The sequence below is a fragment of the Vombatus ursinus genome, unplaced genomic scaffold (assembly GCF_900497805.2).
Source record: "Vombatus ursinus unplaced genomic scaffold, bare-nosed wombat genome assembly UNPS02014832.1, whole genome shotgun sequence".
Classification (NCBI taxonomy): domain Eukaryota; kingdom Metazoa; phylum Chordata; class Mammalia; order Diprotodontia; family Vombatidae; genus Vombatus; species Vombatus ursinus.
The window spans coordinates 74,379,140-74,385,456 of record NW_020954610.1 but is presented as its reverse complement, the minus strand read 5'-3'; the positions used below and the strand labels follow the sequence as shown (position 1 = coordinate 74,385,456).

At 40.0% G+C, this 6,317-nt stretch overlaps 1 pseudogene; it reads left to right on the top strand.

Moving 5' to 3' along the window:
• The first annotated feature begins 3,286 nt into the window (after positions 1 to 3,286).
• Positions 3,287 to 4,091, top strand: LOC114025603 (annotated as a pseudogene).
• The last annotated feature ends 2,226 nt before the right edge of the window (positions 4,092 to 6,317 follow it).

Sequence of the window (6,317 nt, the reverse complement as noted above, 5' to 3'; positions counted from 1 at the left end):
CTGAATATTTGATAATCCTACCATCTGTGCCTTTATCTAACTCACTGATAAAAATGCTAAATAGCACAGGACCAACCACAGATGTATGTCTCCACAGAGACCTCCATCTGAGTTGATATTGAATGATTAATAACTTTTCTTTCGGTCTAGCCTTTCAGCTATTTCTAACTCTAACTGTGCAAATGTCTATCCCATCCTTTGTCTTGTCCACAAAAACAGCATGAGTGACTATCAAATTCCTTGCTTAAAAAAAAAACCTAATGATTCCTTATAAGTCATATACTTTTCATTTCTATAATCCTGAATCCTATTGGTCCATGAGTTAAGTCTTTCTGGGTATTTATAATGTATTATTTATCCTTAATTATTTTTGACTGACTCTTGTAAGTCATACAAGAATTCCTCCCAAATCTTGGTTCTCCTCCTATCTGACTGCTTTTTCTGTCTCCTTTGCCCCCTAACTTTGGGTATACCTCAAGGCTCTGTCCTGGGTCCTCTTCTATTCTTTCTCTACCCTCTCTTATTTGGTGACCTTGTCAGCTTTGTGACTCTAGGATTAAATTTAAGCTCATCTGCTTAGCTTTAAAGTCTTTCTTGACTTATCCCCAACTTACCTTTCTAATTATTAAAACATATTGCTATTTCTAAATTCTATTGTCTAGCCAAATGTGCCTTCTTGCTGTTCCTCACACACATGTCTCTACCATATCTGTACCTTTCCAATGGCCATCCCCCTAGTCTGGAATGCACTCCTACCTCACTTCTTCCTGTGTTTCCTTCCCAACTCTGAAGCATCACCTTCTCTATGAAACCCTCCATTGATTCTCTTAAGTTCCAGCACCACCACCCCATTCCAATTTTGTATATGCATGCTTTCTCCCCCAACAATCCATAAGCTCTTGGAGGGCAGAGACTGTTTCATTTTTGACATTTTTATACTCAGTTCCAAGCCGTGCCTGGCAATACTAAATGCTTACTAAATACTTGCTGATTGATTAACACAGCTACCCTCCATTCAGTCCTAATGACAGAAAATGTTACAGTGAACAGAATTCCCTCTAAAACAGATCCCCTAAATGGAGAATGCTTTCCTTGAGGGAGAATGAGTTGCCTTCAGAAGCAGCCAATTCCCTCACTCAATAACTCTAATTGTTTGCAATCATTTTCCTTACTTGGAACCTCAAACTAACTCCCTGCAGCTTCCATCCATCTAATCCATCTTCTACATTATATCCCTTCAAATGCCTGGCAATGTGTCATTTTAGGCTAAACATCTCCATATTCTTGAGTGTGAGGTTGTTTCTCCATATACTCTTTTTCTTGCTAAAATCTGTTACCCACAACAGAATGCCATACTCCAAATATGGGCTGGAGAAGGCAGAGTATAGAAGACCGTTGCCTCTCTAATCCTGAACATTAACACCTGGCTTAATGTCATCTAAGATCCCCTTAGTTTCTTTACTGGCCACAACACTTTGTTGACATGATGAGCTTGCTATTCACTAAAACTCCCAGATTATTATTATTTTTTTTTTTTGGTGAGGCAATCGGGGTTAAGAGACTTGCCCAGGGTCACCCAGCTAGTAAGTGTTAAGTGTCTGAGGCTGGATTTGAACTCAGGTCCTCCTCATTCCAAGGCCAGAGCTCTATTCACTGTACCACCTGGCTGCTCACCCCCCCAGATTATTTTTTTAGACAAACTGCTAGCTACCCATGCTTCCTCACCTGAAACTTGTATGGTGAATTTTCTAAACAAAGTGTAAGATGTTTATCACAATTAAGTTTCTCTTTAGTAGATTTGATCCAGTGTTCCACCCTTGAGATCTTTTTGGATCCTAACTGTTGAATCCAACACGGATTGTTGTCCTTTCTAATTTTGTGCCATTAATACATTTGATAAGCATACTTTCCATGCCTTTATCCAGTTATTGATAAAAAAATATTGATAGCACAAAGCTAACACCAATGCCTGGGGCATTACACTAGAAACCTCCTTCCAAGTCAACCTCCAGCCACTAATGTCTATTCCTTGGGTCTGGCTGCCCAACCCTTTTCAAATGCATCTAATTGTATGATCTATCTAGCCTACATCTCTCCATCTCGTGCAAAAGAATAGCATGAAAAGCTTTGCCAAACGCTCTGTTAAACTGTAAGTAAATGTTGTTTGTAGCATTCTCCTGAATCTTCAGTGTTTTACCAGCCTACTTAACCTTTTAGAAAAGGAAATAAAATTAGCTTGTCATGACCTCTTCTTGATGAAGCCATGCTAGCTGGATTTTTGTGAAAACTGTTAAGATTAGCAATCTTCTTTGCAATATATTCATCCATGTCCCGCTCTTTATGTGTGAATAAAGCCCAGGGCTCTCTCATCCTAGACCCTTTTCTCTTCTCTCTCTACACTCTTTTTTCTTGGTAATTTCATTAGCTTCAAAGGGTTCAACTATCTTCTCTGTGTAGATGACTACCAAATATGTAAATCCAACCCTCACTGCTCTCTTAAACTCCCACCCTCTATCTTAACATCTACAAATGCCTGCTGGACATATCCACAGATATCTCAAATTTGACATATCCAAAACTGAACTCACTATTTCCCCCAAACCTTCCTTTTCTTCTAACTTTCCTACTTGTCTTTTTGAGGGCACCTCCTTACTTTCAGTGACCCAGGTTAGCAATCTAGGAGTAATCTATTACTCTTCAGACTCACTTGTTCTCCATATCCATTCACTTCCAAATTTTCTCTGTTTTGTCTCCATAATATGTTATGTCCATGCCCATTTCATTTATCCCACAGCCACCCTAGCTCAGGCTCTCATTAACTCTCACTTGTACCATTGCCATTGTCTCTTAATTGACCTTCCAGCACCCAGCTTCACCCTTCTTCAATGCACCCTGTTGTCAGATTGGTAATCTGAAAGCACCAATCTGAACATGTCATATCCCTGTTCAAGAAGCTGCAGAGGAACCTATTGCCTTTAGGATAAAGTACAAACTCCTTTGGCCCTTTACATGTGGTTTTAGCCAATCTTTCCAGGCTGATTATATATTACTCCCCCACATGTAAACTAGTCAACCTAGTCTACTTGCTGTTCTGAGCATATGACACTGAGTAATCAGTTGTTCACCTCTGGGCCTTTGCCCCTTGTCTGGAATCCTCTCCCTCCTTACCTTCATCTCTTGGAAGCTCTACCTCCAGAAAACACCTTGAAGCTGAGGCTTTGTGACTCAGTCTCCACACTGAGAAGTACCATACTTGGGGATATGGGCTCCACCCCAAGTGATTACCATGATCCAATTTGTTCTCATCCAGACCTAGTCAGGCAAGATTTGTCTGGCCAAGTAATACATGTGGTTTGATGATGATGAGAACCAGAAGCTGATTAAGGAGATCCATGCTGTCATCACAGCCTAGGACTCCAAGCACAGCAACTTTATGGAGTTCCAGAACTTCAAGAGCATTTATCAACATTGACATTATGTCAGCCTCTATTTCTGCATCTGTGTGAATGTCAATGACAACAACTTGACCTACTAGAGGCCAATCACAATTTTATAGATGTCTTAAATTAATATTTCCACAATGTCTGTGAAGTGGACCTCATCTTTAACTTCTGCCAGGTTTACATGATGGTAGATGAAATATTTCTGTCTGGGAAAATCCCAAATGAAGATGCTGAAATAGCTTTTGATATTGCAGTCCCTTGAGTAAGGGAGCACTGGTGGGGCCCAGCCCTCTTCTCCAACATGCCTTCCCAGCCAGGACATCCACCCTCATTTCCTGCTTCTCTTTTCTCCTCTCCCTTCATCCCATCCCCTCCCCCCCCCACCTCCTAGAAGATGCTCTGTTTACAGTGCATCCACCCCTGGCCAGGATCAGGAGTAGGGGAGTCCAATGTGTATGGTGCCATATATCTTGTAACCTTGCTGTGGTGGCAGTGATGCTGTGAGCATGTGAGTGAGCCTACATATCTGTGCATGCACGCGCACACGTACTTACTTGGAGCTCCCAATGAAGTTTGGGACCTATTCTGCTAGGAAAAAATAAAAACAACCTAGCTCCCTTCAAGGCTTAGCACAAGTAACATTTCTTACAAGAGAACTTTCTTGACTTCTCCAGCTTTTAATCCTCCCCCCCCAAATCACTTTATATTTATTTTATATTTATTTGTTTGTTATCTTGTATTTTATCTTGTATGTCTCAGTAGACACTAAGACTCCTTGGGGGTAGGGATTGTCTTGTTTTTGTCTTTGAATCTCCAGCACTTAGCACAAAGATTGGTTTGTAGTACATATTACATATAAATTACATACATATATTGCACATATATTATATACACATGTATATAATAAGTGCTTATTGAATTGGATTGAAATCAATTGAATTGATTTGTAAATACCTATGGCCCAGGGGTTGGGGATGTACTCTTCCACTGAGGTTACCTAACTCTGGGCTCATGTAGATTGAGTTCAGTCCTTGGGAGAGTCTGGCCCCTAGATGGGAGTAAGGGATGTTCATGCTCTCTGGCTCATTATGTTTGCACCCTTGAGCCCCAGGAAAAACTTCTTATAGCTTAAATTTGTTTCTTATCCAGGTCCTCCTCACCAAAGGAATTTTAACAGTGTCCCTTCTAACAAGGTATTCAATGTACAAAGTAGGTTGCATATAGAACAGCTTTTTATTTCCTCTATAATAAGAGAATTGTGTAAAGAAGAACAACAAAAACTTATAAGCATATATTGACAAATACTTAACACATGATACAGTAATGCACCACACATTATACTCTTCTGGGAGTTTGATACTTAAAACATAAAACTTTGTGGAGCTTCTGAACAGGGATTAGATCTTCACCTCAGCTCTACACTGCATGGAAAACTCACTCAAGGTCCATATTCTCTGGCAAATTAGGGCCCATCCTCCCGCTGGTGGTTGTTTCCTCTGAAAAGTTGTTTCAGAGGTCATCATAACTTGGGGGTGGGATAGGAAAAAGGAGAAATACAGTAGTCTGAGGGAGAGGCTTGAAAAGTCCCAACACATTCAATAAGTGAGAAGAGAGAACAATAGCAGAAATTATTTCTCATTTTAAGGTCTACTAAACAGGCAGCCCTTCCTGTTTGGTGGCCAGTCCTCTTTCACACAGAACCTCCTCTCTACCCTTCTCCCTCCCAACTCTGGCAACACCAATGTCAAATGGACCAAGTGGCCAATAAGAAGATTACTGTCCTTATTCCAAAGCACAAGTCCACAGGAACCAATAAGGAATGGATGTATCATCCCAAAGCAAAAATCCATCTGTGATGGGCCAGAGCACATGTGTCATTGGAATGGCTTGGGGAACTCAACTTAGCTTTGTGCATGCTCCGTCATACAGCTCCTGCTAGCTCATCCCCATTCACACTCAATGGGTTGTTCTGTAAACCAAATTCCTGCTGTAGATATACTAATATACAGCAATATATCCAAAAGTTTAAGTTCTGAAAGTGCTTCCAATTTATCCTTTTCATTTCTCTTCCCTAATCTCCCCCCCCACATCACATTCTAACTCCATGCATTGCATCTCCCTCTCATTAAGGTATAGCCATTTTTTCACTTTTTGTGAATGAAGAAATTAAGGAAAAGGGCTAAGGCCAGTACCTCAAAACAAATTTTGATTTCCCTCATCTTTTCTTTTTCTTCCATCCTTCCTTTATTTCTGTCTTCCTTTCTTCTCTCTCTCTCTCTCTCCCTCTCCAAATTTTCTTCTTCCCCTATAGCTCCATATTTATCTTCTTCTCAGCCCAGGCTTTCTCAGTAAGTTTCTGGTTATGAAACATAAAGCTTATGGGTGGTAATTCATATCTTGATTTAATTTTTGGCCTACAAGACATAAAGTATTTTGAATACATTGTCTTCTGTCAACTATGAATAAGGAGTCTGCTCTTTGGGGAGATTATATACTGATAAAACAAGGTGGGCTACTATATGTTAAATTTGTTTTTATGGGAATAGTCTCTTTTTATGTATTGTATATAGAGATTATTTTTTCAAGACATGTATTTGATTTGGAAGCCAGTGTCAGTCATAAGTCCAAGTCATCAGTCTTCTATTTTTCAGGTTGATGAAAATATTAATAGCATAAAACTAACACCAGTGCCTGGGGCACTACACTAGAAATCTCCTTCCAATTCAAACTCCAGCCTTTAATGTCTACTAGCAATCCCACTTCTTCCATTAAGCTTTTTTTGGATTGATCTCACAACCATGGCCTACTTGGCAAGATGTTCCCACCATGATCTCCAAATTTTGATTACCTGATTGGTTTTTTTTACACACTCTC